General features: G+C 38.6%; 1 protein-coding gene across 1 annotated transcript in view; it reads right to left on the reverse strand.

Moving 5' to 3' along the window:
• FAM189A1 (family with sequence similarity 189 member A1) overlaps positions 1-17,234 on the reverse strand; it is a 2,511,558-nt gene extending 2,494,324 nt beyond the window's left edge. Inside the window, exon 1 of the mRNA XM_044078557.1 lies at positions 17,177-17,234. The gene's annotated coding sequence lies outside the window, so the exon portion shown is untranslated. The remainder of the gene's footprint in view (positions 1-17,176) is intronic.
• Positions 17,235-26,170: the final 8,936 nt, after the last annotated feature.

Here is a 26,170-nt window from a genome sequence, read left to right on the forward strand (position 1 = left end):
CATTTCGCACTGTATGGAGATGCCCATTCCACATGGTTGATATTTCAAAAGTCGATTATATGGTCTTGGCCATATGGTCCTCGACTTTGCGAAATGTCGACCATATGTAAGGGACCCTGTTTTAATATACCTTGACAGATGTACCTTGTTACACCAATTATTGCAGTTACATCCTAGAGGTGCCTGGAAACACAAATATGCAGTTGGGTTTTGTACAGTCCTTTCTTTGAAACTCAGTGGAATGTTCTATACTCTAATGCAGCCTACAAAACTAACCTGGAACTTCTCCAGCTGGTATGCAGGCAATTGATGCTAGTTCAGCTTCCACATCCAAACTACTCACAGATATGAGGTTCTGCTAACCCTGTCTGGAGAATGACACCATCAATTCATCAGTAAGCTGCTTCATTGATAATGCTCCATCCATCCAAGTGGTGAAGCTGTCTGCCACAATGTCCCAACTCATTTACTTTGCACAGAGTATCACCTTAGTAACCCTTCAGTAAATCTCCTGCAGAGACCTATTAATACCACTCATAGCAGTTGCATCCTGCAACAGTCCCTGCAAAATCTGGCCTTGATATTCTTGCCTAGTGCACTTTTGCCCAGGAGGTGCATGCCATTTGTTTAGAAAGCCTACAACAGTGCTTTGTTTTCCATTTTGGTGCACTTTTCCAGGTGTTGCCTTCCTACAGTGGCCATGCCAGTATATGTACAACTGTGGAAAAAAATGTCAGTCTATGGGTTGCTGATACTGCAGGATGTCCATAACTGTGGGAACACTCACCATCCACCTGTTTATCGACCTCAATTAGTCCCATACCCAGGACCCCCCATTTCTGTACCATAACCATGGACACAGCTTCTCCCCCTTTATTCACATCTACCAGCTGCAGTTAGTGCTGTGCACATCATTCCCCCATTTGCATATGGTAGCCATGTTTTACTATGTGGCCTTTGAACCTCAGATTCCATACAGCATATCCTTCATGAATCAATTGTACACATTTGAAGCCCCCCTCCCAGGTTGTCCTTAATTTCACTAGCACTTAGGAAGGGTATTACCTGAAAGCTTTGCACTTTATGCACTTTATATTTTGTTTTAATAAATAGCTTGGTGTGTCTCAAGTCAGAGTTTTTATTTTTGTTTTGGTCCTACTAAAAACCCAAGAAACTATCAGCCCATCAGCCTGACAAGTCTCATTTGTAAGGCTATAGAATGCTTTATATCAGACTTGATTACCATAGAATTAGCTAGATCTGCAGAAATGTATTTTTGTAAAAGGTAGATCCTATCTAATGAACCTAGTAAACTTCTTTGAAATGGAAAAACAAGCTGTTGGCCACAGTCACACCATATATACAGCCTACATTTAGTTGGCCAAGAAAGTTGACACCATCCCTGATGCTAGCATAATTAATAAATTACTTGTGTTACAAACAGACCCCCATGTAATAAGATGGATAGAAAATTGGATGACATTGACAATAGACTACTTCAAAGTAAAAATGTAGTTAGATACCTGGGAACTCGGGCTGATAATCCCCTCTGTTTGATCACCATGTAACAGCAGTTGTCATAAAGTCCTACTGGGTGCAGCTGATAGCCATGGCAATGTCAGCCAGATCTAAAGATGTCATTTTAACCTTACATACATGCATACATACATACATACATACATACATACATACATACATACAAATATTTCAAGCATGAGCATTAATGCCCTTCCAGCTTGCCAATATGCCAAAACAGCTAGTCCAGGTTGTTCATAAAAATATCTAAACTAGTGCTTGTTTTAATGTAATTTGGTAGTCTGTTCCATACATTAGCTGCTCTGTCAGAGATCCAATTAGTACACTTTTCATTCCTATAGAAACTTCTGCATAGGTTGTCTGATGATTCTCTAGTACTTTTTGATAACCCCAAACATTCCCAGAGCTAGTTGTCTCTAAATACATTATATACGTGAATAAGAACTCCTCTTAAATATCTATAGCAGACACTGTACAAGTTCAGATATTTTAGTCTTTCATAATACCTTAAAGGAGAACCACACCCACAGATTCAAAAAACATGTTTATTTCATCATGGTTTGGTGTTTCTTACATTTTAACACCACTCTGGGACGATTTACAGGTTTTTAAATATTTTTATACATAATTTCTGAGTCTGACCTCATGGAGACTGACATCTTGAAGTAATTCTGATTGTTTAGGCTGCCTCTAAGTATCCCACAATGCAGTGCTTTTATGTGAAAATTACATAACGCAGACCTCTTTCTTCCTAAAGTTCCTATCACTGCATTGATTTTACATGCATACACTGCTGTCTTTCAGTCAGTTTTAAGTAACATTTCATGTCATTCAATGACTACTTAAAACACAAAGAGAGCAAATGCCACAGAAAAGACTTTCAAAGTGCTTTTTACTGCTGCTTCTTTTTAGAATGGCTAAACTGCAGTATTTTTTGAAACCTGAATTATACTACTTTGACACATCTTCCATCCCCCTTCACACCTAACTTCCCTAGTTGTCAAAGTGCTAAGGGAAATTTGAGCTGTTACCTGCTGTGATTGACAGCTCAAAGCAGGAGACTTGACTCATGTACTATTTTCTTGTTCTAGCCTTTACTTTCTGTATGGGTAGGGGAAGGATGAGGCAGCTGTGACACCACAACATGGGTGGGTTTTTAGGACAGCTGTGGTGATGTCAGTTTGGGGAGGGAATTGGCTAGAAAACTACCTGTATTCAGTGGCCTTGATGCCATTAGTGAATTGGAGACTGAAGCAAGCTTTTCCAGGGTGAGGTAAAAGTTTTTTTGAAAGTGAAACTACCACAGTACAGTAAAATACTATTCTAGTGGAGAGAAACACTTGATTTAAAATATTTTAAATGTATTGTTGTTTATTCATAGCATGGACAGTAAATAGGGAGAAAAAGGACAGAGAAGTTGACTATTTAGTAATAGAATCCCATTGTTTCCTTTAAATGTTCACATCCATGGATGCCCTTGTTATATTTCTGCTGTACTCTTTCCAGTTTACTCATGATTATTTTCATATAAGGTTTCCATATTGTTATTCCATACTCAAGTTTGGGTCTAATGTAATTAACAGGACAATGACTTTATTATTTTTGATTTCCCAGACTTTATAAATCTTTTTATACAACCTATAGTTCTGTAACTATTATTAACCAATTGGTCTTGAAAAACTCAAAGCTGGATAAACCCATACACCCAGGTCCTTAAATGAATTCACAGTTTTAATCACTGTGTGCTATATTAAAATTCACCTTTCAGTTTACGTCTCCCAAATCTCATATGCTTAGTTTTTGATATAGTTATCAGCATATTATTCTCCTGTGCCAAAATGGTCAATTTAGTTGTTATTTTGCAGACATGCCCTATGTGTAATACATGCAATGAGTTTATCCAGTTGCATGTTATCTGCATACAAACTACAGAATGCCTCAGATGGAAAATATAGGTCTGAAAGACACAATCTAAACAAGTATGGGTCTAGAACAGAGCTCTGTGGGACTTCCTGACTGTAACCAATAATTTCACCTGTCCAATTGCTGTATGATAATTGCCATGTCCTTTCTGTAAGTCATGCAGCTATCCATCTTATCAAGAGTAGATCAATACCTAGTTGTTTGAATTAACTGGTCAGTGCTTTTTGTATGACCTGTCAAATGCTGAAGTTCAATCTATATAAATTACATTATAGCACAATTTTTCATTCGTAGTTGTTATTATATTGTTATAGAACATCATGTTGCAGGTGGTAATTGACCTGTTTTCAACATATACATGCTGATATATTGTTTCAAGTCCCGGCTTTCCAGCTCTGACAAAAACGTAACCAAAATTCCGTTTTCTATTATTTTTCCACAACATGAAAGCAGACTTAAGGGTTTGTATGACTCTGGGTTTGTCCTACTCCCCTTTCCCTTAAAGACATGTTTAATAAACCCATGTCTCCAATCTTGAGGAGTCTTCCCATGTTTATACAATCTAGCAAATGATAGATACTAAGGTACTTTAAGTTCTTGCTGAACTGTTCTCAAGTCATTATTACTGGCATTATGTTCATCACCAATCAGACCAATTATAGAATATAACAAACCCTTTGGTATGTACTGCACTAGATATATCAAACAGTTAGAGAGACCCCAGAGGTTCCTAACAATGGGGATCACATGATTAAAATGATTACGCTACTAGAAAAGAGTGGATGTCCTGTCTTCTTTTCTGTATCCTATAGTCTCCTCAAGGGAGACCTATGTGTTGCCTTCTGAGCAATCAGGGACCCAGTAGTCCAGGATATTTTGTACCTTCACGAATCAAACTGCCCCACAAATACCATGGCAAGTGATATAAGCCTGCTTAAGCAGATCAATAAAACAAGGTGTAGAGATAAATTCATTACTCAGCATCTTCCTCACTTCTGAAATAGACCTCCCCTGCAAATAAGGCAGTGTGATATACTAGCGTCCTTCAATCAGGGCCTTGTTAATTGTATGGGTAGAAATAAATTCACCCCAGGCTTTGCTGTCATCAACCTCTTCAAGACAGGAGGTACAGTCTAGGGGAAAACTTAGCAGTCTTCCGCATCCTATGAGTCCTATAATATTTGCAGAAATGAAGGCGCCATTTAAAAATGTTGACACTGCCAACAGTAAGTAATGGTGTTCCTTTAGCAGACAGTAGATCAGTCTGTTTAAAGGTACTGGAGAAGAAATTATTTAAGTGCAAATTCCTATGATGGGATAATGTATTATGAAGAGAAGACACAAATGAAAATAGTCTCTAAAATTGTGCAATTTATTAAGTTCCCAAATGGGTTTTAGAAGAGAAAGAACTGTTTAACAAGCTGACAGCATTTTTAACAAAGCAGACGATGAATATTTTGATAATTTGATTAAACACAATGAAAAGCTAATACATTAACTGCAGTCTAAGCATAAATCCTTAAGCGAAGATGTCACTCATTATGGCAATTGTGCAATGTTTTGTACAACTACAATTAGTTTTTATTTTATTAAGTTACAGAATCATGAAAATATTGTTTTTCAAAAGAAGGGGAAAGTCTCTACAAGAGGTCCAGACAGATACTATAATGCTGTCTTTTTATAGCTTTCTCATGTGTACATTAATACTGTTTCAAATTAAGCCCTCAAATCTTTCAATCAGCAAGATACCACCAGAGATTTTAACTAATGACATGACATGCAGCACTGATATGTACAGACTGCCCTGACTTTCAAACAAGCACCTTACCTGCTCTCACAAAGCCCAAATTTACAATCCAGCCAATCATAAAAGAGTCCTTTTGTGTGGATTTTCAGCAAGCAGAGAGACAAACCAAAGACAGAGAGAGAAGTCTCCAGAGATATCAGTGATACATTTGTGCATCAGTTCATTTTAGGCAATTGACTTCATGAAACAGTGTTTCATCATTTAATAATTTTCAGTTTTATCTAGAGGTTTTTCTTGTATACCTTCAAATTGAACCAGTCCTAGCAAATATTATTATTGAGCCTAAACTGGCACAAGAAAGTTGAATTTAATACTAATTAATATGCAAAATAATGCAACTTAATACCCTTCCAACTGGATAAGAGAAATTACATGAATGTACCACTCTCCCTTATCTCAAATGCTCAGTGTTTCTGAAAGTGTCTGAGAATGTGAGATTGTATAACTTTTGGCTAGGGCTACTGACAGTCAGTTTTATAATTTGTCTCACTGAAATTAGAACTTCAAAGGAATTACGTAATGATAGAAAAAACAGTTAATGAAAGACAAAAGTGAGGGCATGGTCATTGTGGAAGCTTCAAATACAAAGAAAGGATGTTGGACTTGCATGTAGACAGTAATAACTATAAAAGAATAACACAGATCAGCATTTTATAGTCTTTGCAGGACTTGATGATTCAATGACTTGGGTTTAAAGAGATTAATTACGCCAAAACACGTATTACTTATTGTGATCAGCCATCCTAGATTTTGCAAGACTATTAGGCTTTGTAAAATTCCATAAGGGCTCCAATAGTTCTCTGTTTAGTCTCACAGTGGTGCCTAGGAAATCCAACATAACGATAAACACCAATTTAAATTGTCTAATTAAAATGACTTCTTCCATATTTCATGACTTCTTTCATTTAAGAAATGTTGTTAAGTACACAAGAAATCCATTAAATACACTTTCACAGCTTCACCAAACAAAAAAGTAAATTGTGTGTATGTGTGTGAGTGCATTTGTATTGGCAACAAATAACAGCTTTACTTTATTTTTTATATGAATTAACATAACCCACTTTCCTTATAATATGGAATTTGCTAATTAGACAGAAACTATGCCACTTTTACAATATAATACAGTGACCTCTGCCTATATATACATTATATTGGGTCAATGTCAACTTAGTGAAAAGTAATTTACTGAAAGTCAAGCTACCTAATGTACAAAGTTGAAATGTTAAAATGATAAAATCAGAATAGTCACTTCTGGATTATATGACATATCTTCAAAACTCAAAATGATCTCAGAAATACAAGGTTCATAGGTTCATAGGTAGGTACTAGGCTATCTGCCTGAAGGCATTTATAAGCCTAGCCAGAATGTGTTGGCTTTCGCCGCCCCCTTAGATTAGTTCCCTGTGCCTCTGTCCAGTGGAGCCATTAGTTTTCTGTGCCTCTGTCCAGCAGAGCCACTGCAGTGATCCCCTGTGTAAATTTTCTGTTTCCCATCCACTCGTCAAGGTTTCCCTTGAAGAGTATTAGTGAGGGGCTCTGCCTAAGGTAGATTGGAATCCTGTTCCAAAGCATGGGGAGTCTCTGGGACAGGAATCTGTCCCTCCAGCAAGTCCTGTTTATCATTATGGTGAGGTTTAGATCCCTAGAGCATGTGGCTCTCGGGGATATTTTTTTTTTTTTTAGGTGGAGCATGTCCATCAATTCTGGGTTGGAATTGGCCTTGTATGTCAGGCAGAGATCACCTTTGAGTAGGCGGTATGCAACCGAGTACAGCTGGAGTTTCTTCAGTCGAGCTGCATAGGGCATCTGTTTGAGGCCAGTGATACTCTTGGTGAGGTACTTCTGTGGTCTTTCCAGCTGGTGTAGGTGTCTTGTAAGGTACATCCCAAATGCAAAAAAAATGTATCATCATACCATTTGGCTAAAACACGGTCCCTACTGATTACCACCTCAACAGCAACCCCTAAGCACACAACCTGTGGTGAGACACCTGGGCATGCAGGTTGATAACAACCTCACATTCAACCATCATGTAGCAACAGTAGTCAGAAAAGCCTTTTACCTGGTTCACCTCATAAGTAAAGGGATTGGATCCAGAAAAATCAAGGTTATTACCTCTCTATACTTTTCCCTCATTAGACCAATAATTGAGTATAATGCCCCATTTGCTATGTATCTTTCCAAATATCTGCACCAACTGGAAAGGCCACTGAAATACCTCACAAACAGAATCCATGGCCTCCAACACCTGTCCTATGTGGACAAATCACTATCACACTATTCGGTATCATACAGATTGCTCAGGGATGATCTGTGTCTCGCTTACAAGGCAATCTTGGACCCTGCCCCACTAGAAATGCTCCATATCTATGAGTCTAACTCCACATGCAATACCCACTCAAAAGGCCTAAATCTAATATGTGACATCAACAAAACCTGCCGGAGAGACAGGTTTGTCTCCCAGAGGCTGCCCCATCTCTGGAATCGACTTCCCATACATGTCAAACAGAGCCCGTCTCTGAACTTCTTCAAGCACAACCTTGATGAGTGGATGGGAAACCACAAATTTGTCCCAGGGATTCCACCTGTGTCCCTCATTGACAGGGGTGGCAGGTGCTGACTGAGGTTTCATTTTAGGGATAAACTCTTGGCTAAGCTTGTAAGGGCCCCAGTGTCATTAGCCTAGTAACCTCCTATGATCCTATGATTCAATACTGGGCTGGTGAGGCTGACAGGTGGCACAGTGGTGCAGCAGTTAACATTGTTGCCTCACAGAAAGAGATTCTCTAGGCTGATTCTTGGTTGGGGTGCCTTCTGTGCAGAGTCTGCATGTCATCCCTGTGTTTGTGTGGGTTTCCTACAGGTACTCTGGTTTCCTCCCACATTCCAAAGACGTTTCTCCCTGCTTCTCCACTGAAAATAGGCTCTTAGCCTGCCTTTCCCAGTTAAAAATGATGAATAAAAAAAAAAAAAAAAATTACCTGGGCCTGTAGAGGGGCCACCCTTATCAAGAGGATTCACAGTGCAGTAGCTGTTCTCCAAGCATCAGGGAACCCTGTGGATAGGCAGAGGCTGAACTGTTTTAGTAGAGGTGTAGATAATGTAGTCTTGACACTGGCAGGAATAAAGCCTAATATGTTATCTAGTCCCACAGAAGTATTATTTTTAGCCTTTGACAGGGATTACTAGACTTGCTCCAAGGTGATTTCAGAGGAAACTAAATGTTCAGGGATACTGAGGGCAAAGATATGGGTAAGTTATCATGACATTTGTGGGTCTACATTATAACATCGAAGTCTAAAAACATTGAATGTTATAATATCAACCCCATTTAATCGAAACATCAGAAAACCGAACAGTCAGAATAGCAAATTTTTTCCCAGGGAAAAAAATTGCTGTTCCAACAAGCATACAAACGACTCAAGCACACCAAAATAAATAATCCACACACATACACTTCACAAAACCCTACACTAAACCAGACATACACCACTAGCTACCCACTTACCTTAACCCAACCCTAACCCTAAGGTCCCTAACTATCGCACACTCACCTTACCCGCTCCCTAACCCTAACTCACCTACCCCACCCTAACCCTCACGTCCACACAATCGCACATTTACCTGACCCGAGCCCTAACCCTAACTCACTTAACCCACCCCTAACCCTAAAGTCTGTCACTACCGCACACTCACCTCACCGTGCCCTAACCCTAAAGTCCCTAACTACCACACACTCACCTTAATCCAGTCCGTTCACTCACTTACCTTAACCTGGTCCGTAACCATCATACCACACTTACCTGAACCCAATCCGTAACCTCCGTTCGCTCACTTACCTAAACCTGGTCTGTAACCATCGCACCACACTGCTGTAAATAGCAAAACCACGGACCACTGAAATCTTACCCTAGGTCAAATTTCGATGTTCTGAGGCTTCACTATTCTCAGCTTTCTCACTAAAGGGTTCGATAGTATAACATTCGAAGTTTTTGAACTATGATGTTATAATATAGACCCAAAATTTGCCTAGTAATATATAGGCTATGTCCTTGGGATTAGAATGTAAGATTGTTTGGATGTTTTTCCTTAATTTCTTGATACAGAAGAAAGATTTGTTGTTTCTTTTGGTATCCATAGCTGCCATATGTTTGTACTCCATGTTACACTTTCTACTAATTTTCTTAAATTCTTTGCTGGCTTGCTTCAGTGTTGTCTTGAGGTAGGAAGACATGCGATTTTTTACAGCTTTTCATTATTTTCCTTCTTTTATTATACAGATTATTAATTCATGAGTTCTGACAGTTATACATACATTTACCACTACATTTAGGGCAGATGAGTACAGACTTTTCTATGCTGTTCCTTAGGTACTGATAAAAGTCAAAGGTGAATCTGGCAAACATTCTGACTTGGCTCCACTTGCAGGGAATCATTGGACATTTTACAAAATCTTCCACAAGCTGAAGTAGGTTTACCCTTGGATGTGAGCTGGTACAACCAAGCTTGGCAGAAAATGTGGCTGATTCATGGTCATATTTAACCATAGATGAAGAGATGTGAGGTGGGGTACAGGTGAGGCTAGATTGGTAAGAACCAGGTCAATGAAATGAATGCCTCTAGTAGGTATTTTTATGTGTTCATAGGGTCATACTAAGCTTATGGTTGAAGGACACCAGCAAGAGGCTCAACCACATCACCCAGTAAAAGGGAAAGTATAACAGTTTCCCATTAAGTAGGCATCAAGAAATATGCTCCAATGCATTGATATTAACATAGTCTAGGTAACACGAAGTGTATCCATTTTTAGAGGTGTAAGTTTACTAGTAAATGCTTATGTACCTTAGCAAGAAAGTATTTAGTTTGATATTTAACATCTAAATGGTATTAAATTAATATGGGACACTGGTGGATATATGTAGCTAGCATTTAAGTAAAAGGTGGACTTGTTAAAGATGATCTGGATCCCTAGCAGCTCCAGTTTAGAGTTCCAGTTAATGTGGGATAAGTTAATGGTGTTTTGGGCAAGTAAAGCTACTCCTCCATACTTGCCTAAAGGCCTGAGGGCACGAAAGGTGGTAAACCCCTATTACAGAAGATGTTCTGTCATCACACTGAAACCATGTCTTTTTACCTACAAAGATACAATTGCATTTGTCGCAGGTGAGCCTCCAGTTCTGGCATCTTTCTATTTAGACCCCTAGCATTCAGTAATACTAGCATGATGTTGTCTAACTTTGAGTTTGAGTTTGTTATATTTAGAATATCCAGTAAGACCATTCTGCCATAAAAGGCATGATAGAACAGCAATGGCTTTGTTCGATATGTAGCTATGATTTAGAAGTCCTGGTAAGAGAGGTGTAGGACATCCCTGGTGAAGCAGGAAGCCTTATCTACCATCTCATCCCAGGCTAACACATACTTAATTCCCTTAGAATTAGACCAGCTACTTAGCCAGCTGCTAAAGCCAGTCATCTTGCAATCTACACATAATTCTTAGTGAAGGCAAGATACTACTCAGAACTAGTATCTTTCCTTCCTGTAAGATATGCATTTTAAGTACTACCAAGTTTCTCCACATGCCCGTCTGAGTGAAGCACCTCAGGTCATTCACTCTCACATGGGCCACCAATAAATCATATTTCTTTTTGTGTGGTTTAATGGTCCTCATGCCCCTTGTGACTTCATAGGTCCTTGTCTGGTGAGTATGGAGTTTGTATGCCTAACTATAGAGTCACCTATGCATAAAACATTTCCCTCTGTGGAAGCAGACTTAGTGGACCTTAAGGGCTTAGGCCTGCTTTCCTAATGACTCTTGGTTGATCTGTATGAATTTACAGTGTGTGTGAGAAGAGGGGCAGTGGGTGTAGGCTTGTGCATTAGAGGGTGGGATCTTTTACAGTGTAGTCTGGGAGCATTTCTAAAATGTTCTTGACAGTCTCAGTATATTTACAGTCTTAGCTTATGTAAAGGGCTTAGTGGTATATTGTGTCTGATGTGGTGTTAAGGAGGTATGATGCTTACTGATTGTCTACTGATGCAAGAGTTTTCCTTCCATGTTTATTAAATATTTTTGTTCCTCTTATGTGGTGCTAAAGCATAAGGCATTCATTACACTGTCTTAGAATACCTAATGCAATCAGATTGACCACAGGTGGGGTTAGTGCAGAGTGCTAAGCCATGTTACTAGAAAGGGGAGTACAAGGGCTAGTTGAGGTACTCAGGGGTTGGAGGGAGAAGACCCTAAAGATTTATGGATGATGTATTTAGGCTGATATTCTGAAATTAGATTAGCTGGTGGCTAATCTAGCAGTACTTAGTGAAAAGGCAGAATTAGGTTTGCCAAGACTGTTCAATAGTGCTGATTTGCCTATTGGCTCCAACTAGTGCTGGTTTCAACACAGCTACACACAACTAGGAGTCAATGTCCATTTGTTCCTTAAAACAGTGGCACTAATCCTGAGTCAGGTCTACGGAAGGGGGTGACAGGCTCCTTGCTGATCAACAGTCTCATCCCAGATGTTACAAGGGTCTGTAGGCTTGTTATAACCTTCTCTTGGAGAGCGGATACAGCAGTTCAGCACAAAAGCTGCTACACAAGGATCCGTAATTAAAACAGGAGAGGTTTCCTTGAAAATGGCAACTGGGCCATTCAGGGAAGTCTCATAACAACTATCCAGTCAGACACAGTCATGAATCAATGTTACTATGTTCTTGCTCTCATGAAGACCAGCCTCCAAGAAGCAGTTTCCAGGCTTTTCAGTGACTGTCACTAGGAAGGCTAGGATACAATATCCCTCAGCAATCTCTTTTACCAGGAGCAAAACAGAAAGATTAATCCCAATGTTAATCCTCAGAAGTGTTTTATAAGCTACCAGTGAATGGCACTTTTGCTCCAAATGTTGTGGATTTTAAAATTAAGGCCAAAAGTGCATTAATACTCTAGGTATTGCAGTGTGCATTAACCAATGGGAAGATATGAAAGAGGGTAATTGAACCCTTTATTGTCTAAAGGGATGCCTTCCCAGTTTTATCTTCTAGTGTTCAATAGTACATGTAGATGAGAGGAGACTGAGAAGGGTTTCCAAAGTCAAATATACTGTAAGGGCAGCAGGCCATGCAAGAGCCACTAAATTTAATAGCACAACAGGACCATGGTGAAAGGATAGGGGAAAAACTGATGGAACAGTAGCAGTCACAGATCAGAGGAAAATCTGAAAGACTATAATGTTTTCCTGTTCTGCTTTTCTTAAATAATAAAATCACCTAGATGTAATCCATTTGCGGTCAGAGAATAGAAAAACAAATGTTTGTTAGCTGGCCAAAACCAATAACTTAAAATTTGAAATAAAATAAATTTAAATACAAAAATTTTAAAATAAAACACATTTCAAGTAAAATGAATTGCAAAAAGAAGTACAAACGAATAGAAACAATCCAAGTGAGCAAACCTTTAATGAATAATTAAAAGAAATCACATAAAAGATTTCTGTCTAAAACCTTAGGAGAAATGTATCTGTTCTCAACTACTTCAACATTTAAAGATTGTGACACCTCAAAGATTGTGACACCTCTGTCATTGATATCAGTGAATATGCCCACTCACAAATGGATCCCTTCTTCTTTGATATTTTCAAGACATTTGAAATATTCAGTCATGTCAAACTGATAAGTACGCAGCTTCTATAGTTCCTCAGTCTGTGCAGCTTGGTAATTTCCGGCTAACTAGAAGAAAGGAATAATTTTGCTAGCTTGATGAATGCCATCTCTCATTTGGTCACAGTTTCAGTAGTAGTATCTTAAGGCATAGTTTTTAAGTCTTTTCTTTCACTTACTGCATACATATCCACCAGCCTAGACAGTGCTAACTTGCAAGTGATCTTTCACTTCATACACATATAAATAGACATTGTGTGTGTGTGTGTGTGTGTGTGTGTGTGTGTGTGTGTGTGTGTGTGTGTGTGTGTGTGTGTGTGTGTGTGTGTGTGTGCATGCATGTGTGTGTGTGTGTGTGTGTGTGTGTGTGTGTGTGTGTGTGTGTGTGTGTGTGTGTGAATGTGTGTTCACCTTCATGTGTGTACATGTATGTTTGTGGCTGTATGCATGTGTGAACATAAAAGTGTACATGCCTGTCTGTATGAATGCCTGTCTGTATGAATACATGTGTGAAAGTGCTTGGAAGGGCAGTGCACACTCAGGTTAGAGAGTCTGTCTCTATCCTCCTCCTCCCCCATATACCAGATATATCCTAACTTCACATTCTGCACATGTACTATCAGTATACACTGGGTGCAGGCTGGTATGCTGTTCATTATTATGACAAGCCATTTTGTTTTCTGTGCCTTCATTATGTCTAACATGCTAACGTGTGCACAGCCTGCAATGTAGTGATTCCTTGGCATATATATCTATATGTAAAATGGGCATCCAGGGTGATGTTGTTATGCACTCACATTAGATGCTGTGTTATGTATTTTCACTGCATCCATTTATGTGAAACCATTGCTTAAGGTACTTTTGTACATCAGGCTGGGTCATATCATTAGGTGCTTCAGCCTTTTTTTCAACTCACTATAAAACCAAGATTTGTTTTAAAACCAGCAACCTGGTGCACAAAACTGGAGGTGCCAACACATGAAAGAGCAATTATACTGAAGATCGGCATTATTATTGGGAAAGGGAAAAACAGGTACAACATACAAATTTAAATGATCCAGTGTCATAAACTTAAAATGGTAAAACAATGTATCATAATCCATGACTTCAAAAATAACCCTACTGACTGTACGGGATATGCAAAATAACTACATGACATAATGTCATCCAAGGTATAAAATGCATACATAGGATAATTGCAATGAACATTCTTGAAGATCATTACATCGCAAGTTTGAAACTCTTCCTATGAACCTATATTACTACATGACACACAGGATTTCATGCTGTGCAACATGACTTGCAGCAAAAGGCTGTAAATCACTGGCACATGCAGCATATTAAAGTAGTGCTCAGTATGCCATACATGTCCCTATGTGGCACACTCTCCAGGCATTAGCAACTATATAATCTGATTCATTATTTTCCTGGCTATCTGATTGTAAACAAGATAGCATTGCAACAACGTAAATATCAGTGAATCAGGTTATTCAGTGAGGCAGGTGTATTGAACCCATAACTGTCTCTAGACTGCAGAGGCACAGCAGATCAGGGCTACAGGTTTAGTAACAGTCTGACACCTTCTAAATGCTTTCCCTGGTACCTTAAACAGTATCAATGATGTGAGCAGCTACTGCCTCTTATGACAGAATACATGAAAGGAGGAGAGCAGATGCATAAAATAAAACTGTGCATGACAGGTGCCTTCATGGCCTACAGGGATGAAAAATCCTAAATATGACTCAGCTGGCCCATGTTTGATTAGGTATTAAAGAGCTGATGTGGAGTGGGCAGGAAATGAGGGTACTCTGGCTGCTTACCTCCCCAAGGGAGTGGGGGTTAGGAGCATGAGTCACTACATGGGCTACTGGCAGAAGAATAGCTGGTTCCACCAATGCCCTAGGCCAATAGTATGAACCAATGCCCCACCCAGTCAGCCACCAATGCCCTAGGTCAGTACTATGAACTAGTGTCCCACTCCCTCAGCTCTGCAAGTGAAGAGGAAAAAAAAAACAGATGTTGCTTCTACAGGCACACTCTCCAGGTAGCCAGATGCATGGCACCCCCCCCCCTTCCTGCTCCAACCATTCAGGTCCCACTCCTGGGCAGCTGCCTCCAACTCTCCTTCAACATAATTATTATTATAGCAAAGAGATGTTAAGAGTTTATAACCTGCCAGCATGCATCACTACAGTGCTCATGCTTTAGTTTAAAAAAAAATCTCCTTTTTAAACTGTAGCAACACTAGCTACAGTTTATACCCTGCCTGCATGGACAGCTACAGCACTACAGTGTATCAGTTTAGATCACAAACAGAGCACTACAGTGCTCAAGTTTGACTGCAAATGTAATACTGGCTTTTAAAAGTTGGTATTGCATTAAAGAAAGATCCGGATCAGCTGATCTCACCCTCCCCAAACACTCTGTGCCCAGGGCAGTTGCCCTATCACCCTACCCTAGTTACACTGGTTACTGGTTATGGTTTCGGCTGGAGAGTGAAACAATCTAGTGTGTCTGCATATGTGCAGGAGGATGGGTGTAGGTTGCACAGGGTTATGTCTTATGCAGAAGTTGAGGCAGCCCATTATATGCCCATCATTTGAGGGCAATATGGCACATGTTGGGACATAGATATTAAATGGAAATGCCCTTACAGTTATCAGGATGAGATCTATACCCCCTTTTCATAATGGAAATCAGCATAGTTGGCAGGTAAAACTGGTGGTGCATAAAAGCAGCAAAAATATTATATATTTCCCGTGTATATCTATATATCTATATCTATTTATATAAATATATATCTATATTTATTTATCTATATATATATATATATATATATATATATATATATATGTATTTGTAGATGGCACAAGAGGCATATCTTGTCATGAAGTCTTCCACTTATCCTCAATGATCTACTTGGTCGACACCTAGACAGGATGATAAAATGCTAAAGCCATTATTAACTGTAGTTGTAAAATGGATAACTAAGATGTGCCTTTTACAGATTTATACCTATAGTACTGATTTACATACAATAAAAATACATAATATAGAGTCGAAGACAGTTAATGAAGAAGACTGCATAAGGTACCAGAATGTCTTTACAAGAACTTGCTTTCTTAAACCCAGGAGCTAGAAACAAATTCCCATTCATTGGTGGAAGCAGAGGAGAGTTTCACTTACATGAGCAATAGAATTTTAGATTATTCAGTTTATTTTTAAGTATAATGTGACAAAGAGATTATACCCCTACGGAGAATACATACAGTATTACAGGTTTATTTTTTTTCAGAATACATGTGTATGAAGAACAATTACATAATCCTTGCCAAGGATATGTCATTTCTCCATGATAATGCAAAATTAATTCAATTTACTGATGACTCTACAATTACACTTGCAAAGCAAACTAATCTTGGTATCAAAATTTAAAGTTACTTCTACTACTAAACTACTGAAATAAGTTCCATCTCTGTCATATCTGGATTACAAACCTGGAAAAGCTGAAAAACGCTGTGAGAACTCACCAAACACTCCGAAGCCCAAGTCTCAATTCCACTGAGAATACAAAATCCAACACTGTGTTGGATTTTATACTGTGTTGGATTTTGTATTCTCAGTGGAATTATGCTTGGGCTTCGGAGTGTTCGGTGAGTTCTCATATCTGGATTACAACAAACTGAATAATGCAAACATTTAATAAGAAAATGCAAGAAAGCTCAATAAAGATGCATAGTTTAAATAAAATAGCTCACTAGTATTCTTCTCCAATGCATATTTTACCTTAATGCGATTATTTTTTTCTATCATGTTATAACACTTTGACCCTATTCCTAAAGATAAAACACTTCCAAAAGATTTCTGCATTTCTCACTTTGATGTATTGCTGGATAAAATTTTTCACTTTGACGTATTGCTGGATAATTATGATTTCTATACTGCTGTCTTTCAGGACACAGCCCTGACAGATACCAAAATAATAAAAGTGAATAATTGTTATATTTTTGTCAGTTTCCAGCAAATGCTCAGTATAAAATTCTCTATATTCTAGCTGCATGTGAATTAAAAAGCTGTGCACATTTTAACTACGCAATGTCACTTCCACAAAAGTCATTAACTGTCCCTGACACTACCTAAAGTGCTGAATGTCAGAGGTTTTCACCTGACTGTTTTGTATTTTACTTTACAATGCAATTAATGGACTGTTACATGGCTCTGCTTGCCATAGTGCATAAAGTTGCTGTCACTTACCACAAGCGAGAGAGGCCTTTTCCAAGACACAACACCAATCAACCCTGACAATAGCACCTGGAAATGAGAGAGAAAAGCACAGGGTTATAAAGACGTAAAATACTGTTAACCTTTACCGCAACAAAAGCATGCAATAAATTCCTTCATTCTCCTCTATTCTATGCATCGTGTTTTTCTAGAGGTAACATTTCTCCACACCAGCATATGATACAAACTGAAATAAAATCCTAGTGTGTGAGCTCAGAATTCAAATTCCCTTCTAATTGTGGAATCTAGCTAGGAATTAAAAATAGAAAAGTTATTTTTCTGAATACTTGGGGTTGGAGACATATTGAAAATGGTTCCTTTCACAGAGCCATACAAACACAAGAATAATAAACAAAAGATGTGCAATAGTATATTTCTTCATTATAAAGAATATAAGGGGAACCTACTGTTTATCACCTCTCAGAACAATGAATCTTGGAATTTCAGTACAAGAAGGCAGCCAACTTCCAGAAATGAGCATTTTGCTGTAAATGGATTGCCTAGGTGACACAATGACTCCACCAATTGTTAAGGGAAGAAGAAGGTGAGTTCTATTTTCTGTTTTCCACTTTTTCCTTCTTCTCCGGGTTTGGGAAACCTTGACGTAGTTTTATTTAGAGACTTGAGTATGACGGCTTGACCTCATGAAAAAATAAATTGTTCTATGCCTTTTTATATGTCCTTGGGAATGTCACCGTTTTGAAATGTGACCGCTTGAGGAATTACACACATTGATTTAGCTTGATCACTTGTCATCTATTAACACAAAATTAATCATAGTTAATCTTGACTATTAAGTGTTCTGCTAACTAGACATCACTGGTACCATTTGGAGTAGTACAGGTTCTTTACACTGCTGCCCTCTGAATTCTATTTCTATACTTTCTGATGGAATGCATGTTTTTTCATGGGTTGACTGGCTTAGGAGAATAGGTGTCAGCAGTGCAAAATCCATGACAACAATTAAAAAGGAAACAAAAAAGACAGCAAGGAAGGCTGGCGCAACCTCTTTCTCATGCCCCATGTCTTCACACACCCAAACGCTTGGACATTCCTCCACTCAGCCATACACATGGTGGACATTCATGCTCACACACACACACACACACACACACACACACACACACACACACACACACACACACACACACACACACACACACACACACACACACACACACACACACACACACACACACACACACACACACACACACACACACACACACACACACACACACACACACACACACACACACACACACACACACACACACACACACACACACACACACACACACACACACACACACACACACACACACACACACACACACACACACACACACACACACACACACACACACACACACACTCACACACACACACACACACACACACACACACACACACACACACACACACACACACACACACACACACACACCCGCACACACACACACACACACACACACACAAACACTTGTGGATACAATTACTACATAATTATTATATATTATTGAATATAATGCCCCTTTTACCATGTATTTGTTCAGACACATGCAACAACTGGAATGCCCACTAAGGTACCCTACTAAAAGGACACAAGGTCTAAACAACAGGTCCTACATGGACCGACTCAAAGCCCTATCACTATACTCAGTATCCTACAGACTTCTAAGAGGTGACCTGTTTCTGGCATACAAGGCATCCTCTGACACATTACTGATGGATTTATTGCACATCAGCAAGTCAAATGGAATCAGAAATACTCAGTCTATGAATTTACACATCGTCTGAATCATCAACAGAACAGTTTGGGGGTGCAGGTATATCTTGCTGTTGCAGAGGATACTTCTGCCGTGGAACAGACTCCATGTCAATATTCAAGTGCAGCTTAGATCTATGGATAAGAAACACAAAGCTTACTTGAGGACTGTCCCCTGTACTACCAATGACAAAAACAGCTCTGAAATGTTTTATCCCATTCATGAGTGGGTCCCCTCAAATTATATATACTATGATCACAGTTATTCTCATTAGGGGTAATATATCATTTTTAGCAATGGGATGGGTAATGTCAATCTATAATCAAATGGGACAGGTAATTTTGAGCACAAAAAGGGATACTGGATAACCGATAAACGTATGAAAACAAGTATTTAAAAAAATTGCAAGTGAATAATGCATTTTCAGTATTTTCTTGCGGTTTCTTCAGTATGCACTGTGATTTAAAAGTAATTACATTCTGTTTCAGAAATGTTATGAGTTCTGTTTATTCTTATATCAACATTCCAACCAATAAAAACTACAAGGAAAATCTAGCCAAGCTAGAATTTCCACTGTGTGATTCCTTAAACTTCTCGTACTAGAGGCACATGGGATATATGCAAATTACCCCTTAAGGACATCAGGTGTTTCAGCTATATGGCAGTTCTGAATGCCCATGACTTTTTTTTTCTCCATAACAGATTTAAAAAGAAAAAAAGTCATGGGCATTCAGAACTGCCATATGGCTGACATACCTGATGTCCTTCGGGGGGTCATTATATCCCATCCCATGTGCCCTAAAAAAAAAATAATCACAGAGTGGAACTTGGCTATATTTTTCCTGTAGTTTTTTCCATATTGATTTGTCTGTGTGACTTTTGTAAATCAACATTCCAAGAATGTTTTAACATTTTGCTTAACAATTTCCTTACTGTGCATGCACACTTTAAGAAGGGTTAATATTTTCACAATAGATTGTAGCTTTTTGATACCCAAAGCTTGCTCATTACTTGTCAATGTGGTTTAACAAGTGTACTTTGTCATTTCAGGATGCACTGGAATTACAGAATCTGACAATGTTAGCTGTGCACTGCAAAATACATCTCTTTATCCTTCATGACAGCTGCTAGCTGTGGTGAAAGTTATCACAATGACATGTTTTCAGTAATGACTCCAAAGCACATGTCGTCTGACATTTTGTAGTTTTCACAGACCTTTAATTTCAATCATAAGCACTTCAACTGGCATTTCACTACCAGGCAGGTAAGCACCAATTTGACAAGGTGACTTTAATAAAATGTTGCTAAAATATAAAACAATGACAAGTATGCATGTCAACAGATGAACGTTAATGGCTGGCCTGACAAAGGCTCTTTTGGAGGGAGATGGCAGCTAAGCTTAGATCAGGCACTAATCTGCATTAATTTAGTGTAATGTGGCCTACAGAGCTTGCTACTTATTTAAAGAGGGTAAACCCACTCAAAATCAGTCCCCCACTGTAGGGGGGACCTGTAAACACTCTCTTCTTAAGTGTCTTCTTGGAGTCACACCGTAACCAACATAGCCAAACTGTGGTGTAAGGAATCAAACAAAATTCCCTTGACAACAGGAAGCAGACTCTTAACAGCCTAGAGCCTTAACCAGCTGTACTAACTGCCAGTAAACACTAAATTTATTTGAAATGTTCTATATAATTCAACCCCCCACACACACACACCAGTAATTTGGTGATCGCCTCAAAACTTGAACTGTCGTGAAAAAGTCCATGTTTTGTTTTACAAGCACATTAATGGTCTTCTGGATGTGTCTAATAAACCTTCAATGGGGGTCTTGTGCCTGCATATGTATGTTGCACGAGTTTACAGTAATATTTATAAGGCAAAAGCATCTTGAAAGGCTATGGGCAGTACTGGCACTCTGGAGCTGACCCTGACAAAGGCTATGGAATGACTTGGTAAGAATCTTTTCACAATCTTTCTTATATTCTTCATACATGTCAAAAAAAACTATTAATTCTTTTGCAAATTCTATGTCAGGTGGCAAGCAGTAAGCATTTTTGCTTTTTTGTTTTTTTTGTTTTTTAATGTCAAGTTTTTCTCACTACAAACTGCTTTTCTTTTACTTTCGTTCTTTCACTTTAATCAAACATAAGAGTGGGACAAATGAAGAAAACTTATGAAGAAAAGCCAGTTAAGCAGGTCACTGATTCTAGCTGCAGGGTCAGTTAAGAATTTTAATCCATACGTAGACTGTAGTCAGTCTTTTAATGTATGAATTACCAGTCACAGATGACCAGCTTTATATAAACCTCAGCTAGAAAAATGTGCCTAGGAACTCAAATTCTGAGACAGACTGAAAGCACTAAATAGGTTAATCTTCAGAGTCTAACATTCAGCTCTGACTATCCTGGCTCAGCCGGGAATTGGTGAATACTATCAGTGCTCTACCCCGGTAAACAAATATAAATAAATAAACAAACTTAAGATGCAGTCTGAAAGATGGCTACTAACAAAAAAAAAGTCAAAGGTTGTCACTGCAAAAGATAAATTGACATTCTTAACAGAGCACCCCAAGTCTTCACAAAGTATGTCAAGGGGGTGAAATCTTTGACTGCTATTTGTAAAATGAAAGTATGCATTACAACAGACTCTAACAGGTCATTTTGCATAATAACAAATTAGAAAACTATACCCACTTACAGTGATGCATTAACATTGTAATGATAAAAACACATTTTTTTCAGTTTTGGGGTTCCATTGGCCTTTAACTAAAAGTCTGTAGTATAAAATAGCAACCTGATAAGAAACACTACTGCTGCAGCTTAGAACAGCACAGCTGCTGTTCTGCAAGTTAACCACCAACAGCGCTATCATAAATCTCCTAGTTTTCCATTGTCGCAATTAGACTGAAAAAATATCCTGCTACAGCAGTATTACTTCTATCATACGGCCTCCAAAAACAGGTCCAGAAGTACAAAACCTGACTGAATGAAAACAGTGGGCAAATAAAACTGGCCACCAGTAACACTAGGGGTCATCTGAACTCAGCAAGCGCAGAGGATATAAAACAGAGTAAAATAAAACTTTTAACAAAGATTTCTCCCTCAAAGGATACCAGGGAGTCTTGCCCTTCAAAATGCATTCCCAATGCCAGATACAAGCATTAACCTGATTCATCTGTTTTTTCGCCGTAAAGAATGTACTAAAGTCTGCAGTCCAGAAAAGTATTAGTCTCATTATCGCCATGGCCAAAACCTCCCCAGCGTCCATCAGGATTGCATCTATAAAAGGAACAGTATGGCTTCAACAGCTGTCATACTAACTTATCTTTTTCTTCTGCCAACTTATAAATGTCTGCTTATAAGCATTACCTTCAGAGAACATAACAAAGTTATTGAATGCCTTGTTCTACAGGAAATGTTATGCACCTTCTACTTTCTATTCAATACAGCAAGACGGAGGTTCCTGCTGAAAGTCTGAGAAGGGTAAATAGACACCTTACACTGCAAAATAGTGAAATGTTAAGTGTGATTATGTGTAAATATACTTTATGTTCAAAATTATTGTATCTCAGTCAGAGCCAGATCCAGCACAATGCAACGTAGGCAGTCATCTATGGCCCTGCTGGCTGGGAGGGGCTTGCTGGCCAGGGAGGATGCCACAACATTTATTTTTTAACTTAAAATTAGAAAAACTTATGTCTTTTTAAGAACACCCTGTGTGTGCAACATTTACATATCATCATGCATCAGCACATACCTACTGTTGCTTGTATCGATGCATGCTTTCTTCCTCTAATCCATGTCTGTCCACAGAATTTAAACACACAACCATTCCTGTTTCTTCAGCAGAATGTTATCAGGAAGGTAAGGTGCTTTGCTGGTGTGTGTGTGTGTGTGTGTGTGTGTGTGTGTGTGTGTGTGTGTGTGTGTGTGTGTGTGTGTGTGTGTGTGTGTGTGTTTAATGCCCTAGTTAGAGCTGGCAGGTTAGTTAATCTAACCAGGCTCAAACCCTGTATCTTAGTTTCTTAGTTACAGAAGACAAGAACCTGAATCATCTACACCAACTACCAGACTATGAGCTTCAGTCCATTTTCATGGAATTGTGAGTTTCATTACATTTTCAAGGAACTGTGCGCTTCAGAACACTTTGAATGAATTATGAGCTTCAGTGCATTTTCAAGGAATTATGAGCTTCAAGGGAAGAGAAGTTTATTGCTGCTTAGGCTAAGTCTGTTTTCAATGTGCAATTGTTTTGTTTAGCAAATGGCTATCACTGTTTGTTCCAATCCCACACTATGTAGATGGATTGATAATACTGTGTTGTACTTGGGGGGGGGGTGCTGCAGTTCTGAGTGTGTCCTCCTTTGGATGAGATGCTTTCTAACTATGAACCTGTTGTTGGTTTACCATCCTTTCCCTATTGCAATATTACCAGCTTGTCATTTTTTTTAATGTAACATTGATGATTTATTCTTTAAGGACAGCAGGCACTGAATTTTTAGATGAAACAGTGACATATAAAGTTGTTTGCTCGCAGCAATCTCTTTATTAGTTACATATCTCTTTAATGTGGAATTATTCAGATGATGTTTACTTCTTCAGAGACTGTGCATATTGACTGATAATTGGTAGATTGTAATGACAGAAGGTTAATTGGGTCTATATGACTTAATCAAAATACTCATTCATTGAATACGTATTCATCGAACACAGATCAATGAAACTCATTTCAGCAAACCTTAGACTTTTTACTAGGGTTGGTAACCACACCACATTAAATCAAACCCACCTCCACACCCCAAATAACTATATATACCAACTATGAGATCGCACTACAGTGGGAAAAAGGAAAAAGTAGCGGTGATTGCCAAGTGATTCCTAACTCTGGGAAAAAGTCCAGAGTTCGGTGAAATGAATTTCACTGATTAGTGTTCGATGAATACATATATGGTTGAAATGTTCTGAAATGGGCAATTTATTATTGGTTCATATATTTTGTTTCATTGCTTAGTGGAAAGATGTTCAAAACTACAAATTTAAAACACACTCTAACAAGTGATGCTGTATTATACAAGGACTACAATATAATGCAATCAGGAAGGTGAATAAAAGAACACGTGACCATGCGTGTAAGGGGTCTATGGTTTGAAAACATCCCAAAAGTAAACCTAATTCACAAGTGGCCAGATGCATTTTCTATGAATGTGAGTTTCAATATCATTTCAATGAATGTCAATTTCAAGAACACAAAGGCTTACTGTTAATGCTAAGTCTGTTTTCATTGTTAAACTGTATTGTTTTGTTTAGCAAATGTCTGTCAGTGTTTGTGCTATAAACTTTGAAATAAAAGTTTTACATGAAATCCAAATATCTGTAATCATTGTAGAAGTAAAAGAAAATAGTGTGTACAGTGACAGATATGAACAGTGTCTATGGTAACTGGGGAGAGATAGTCAGGTAATGGGTCACTGGAATGGCTGCAGGGGATGCTGTAGGGGCTGCTCTGGGGGGTGGAGATCTGCTGTAGGAGGGCTGGGGTTGTGGGGGGTGAACTTTGATCTATTACCCTGCCTAGGATTCCATTTGACCATGATCCAGCTCTGATTGTAATGAATTTCCCCTTCTCTGAGGTACAGTAATTAAAAAAAAAAAAAAAAATATATATATATATATATATATATATATATATATATATATATATTATATATAAAACTTTCAGAGGTGTGTGTGTGTGTGTGTGTGTGTGTGTGTGTGTGTGTGTGTGTGTGTGTGTGTGTGTGTGTGTGTGTGTGTCTGGTGATTCACGATTTCTGATAAGGGAGATATAGAAGCTTGCCCCCTTGCTGTTAAAGTGTAACATTGAGGTTTGCAGTTTGATGTTTCTTATTCCAAACTGCATTTAAAGTTTCTTAGTTTCAGGACTCACAGTACTGAGTCTGAAGCCTACTACAGAGTATCCAGCAGGATGGCTCTTAACTATGTTTCTGAATACCACAAGAATATGAATGACTTAGAATATGCAACCATCTCTAAGCCTTCATTTCCTTGGTCTATGTTGTCAGCAATTTCTGCACATCTCTCAAGCAGTGTGTTTTGATACTCTGTACTCATAGCCGGCCTTAGGCATAGGTCAACTAGGCGGCCACCTAGGGCGCCGGTCTAGCAGGGTGCTTTTCCAGTATTTATTTGGTATAGGTAGACTAGGATGGGGGCACTGGGTGGTGTGGTGGGGGGTGCTATGGAGCCCTTTTGCCTAGGGCACCAGTTGACCTAAGGCCGCTCCTATCTGTACTAGGGACACAGGGTTTCCTGGAAGCAGTGAACTTTTCTGTATTTTTAGGTAGCCCTTCTGTTGTGTGTTGCTGTGATTGAAGATGTCTAATCAGAATGCACCGTTGTTTAGAATCAATATCTAAACTGAAAACTTATTAAAAGTTTGCTGGCCAGGAACTTGGTTTGTAACATGGCCACATTTCCATCCAGTAGTTTGAAGACCGTCTGCCTTTTGCTTCTCTCTTCATGCAAACTTGTGGTGTAACATCAGTTAATGTTAAGCTGCTAGTTACATGTTAAGCAAAAGTTACATCTCAGTATAAATGCCTAGTAATAATAGCGCATGTTTTTTTTTTTCTCAAGAGCTTTTTCATAACAAATTGATCTGTGACCTTGCTTCTCTACTCTCTTCCTTGAAACAGCGTTTTATGTTTTGAAATTACATTTATGGACTTATCTGGCAAATGTGGTAATTTCAGCATCTTTGAACAATGTAATGTAAAAACAAAGATGGAACTCGCTGAGAAGCAAATGTTACCCGTGCAAGGTACCGTCCATGCCTTAAGATACAGATATCCTCATATGATGCCCTATTACTTCTTTCTGCTGAAATCTACAAGCTGTGTTCCACTGGCAATAAATTATTTAACTAGGAAGGTAAGTCATCCTGGAAGCTGTCAACTTTCACAACTTTTCACTTAGAATAGGGAATGACCTCCTGTCATTCATGGTGTCTCCAAGGGATGATAACGTCTTGTAATGATTACAGTTGTCAGCTCTGCTCAGATGTTTCAGGTGCCTTTCTTAGTTTCTGTAATGAGCTTATATTCATTCCTCTAGTAACACTTTGTTACAGAGCTATTTTTCTTTGGTGTGACTGATTTGCATGTAAATCACAAAGAGTTCCATAATTAACTGTTCTA

This window comes from Protopterus annectens, chromosome 7.part1 (genome assembly GCF_019279795.1).
Source record: "Protopterus annectens isolate FY-2018-M chromosome 7.part1, PAN1.0, whole genome shotgun sequence".
Taxonomy (NCBI): Eukaryota; Metazoa; Chordata; order Ceratodontiformes; family Protopteridae; genus Protopterus; species Protopterus annectens.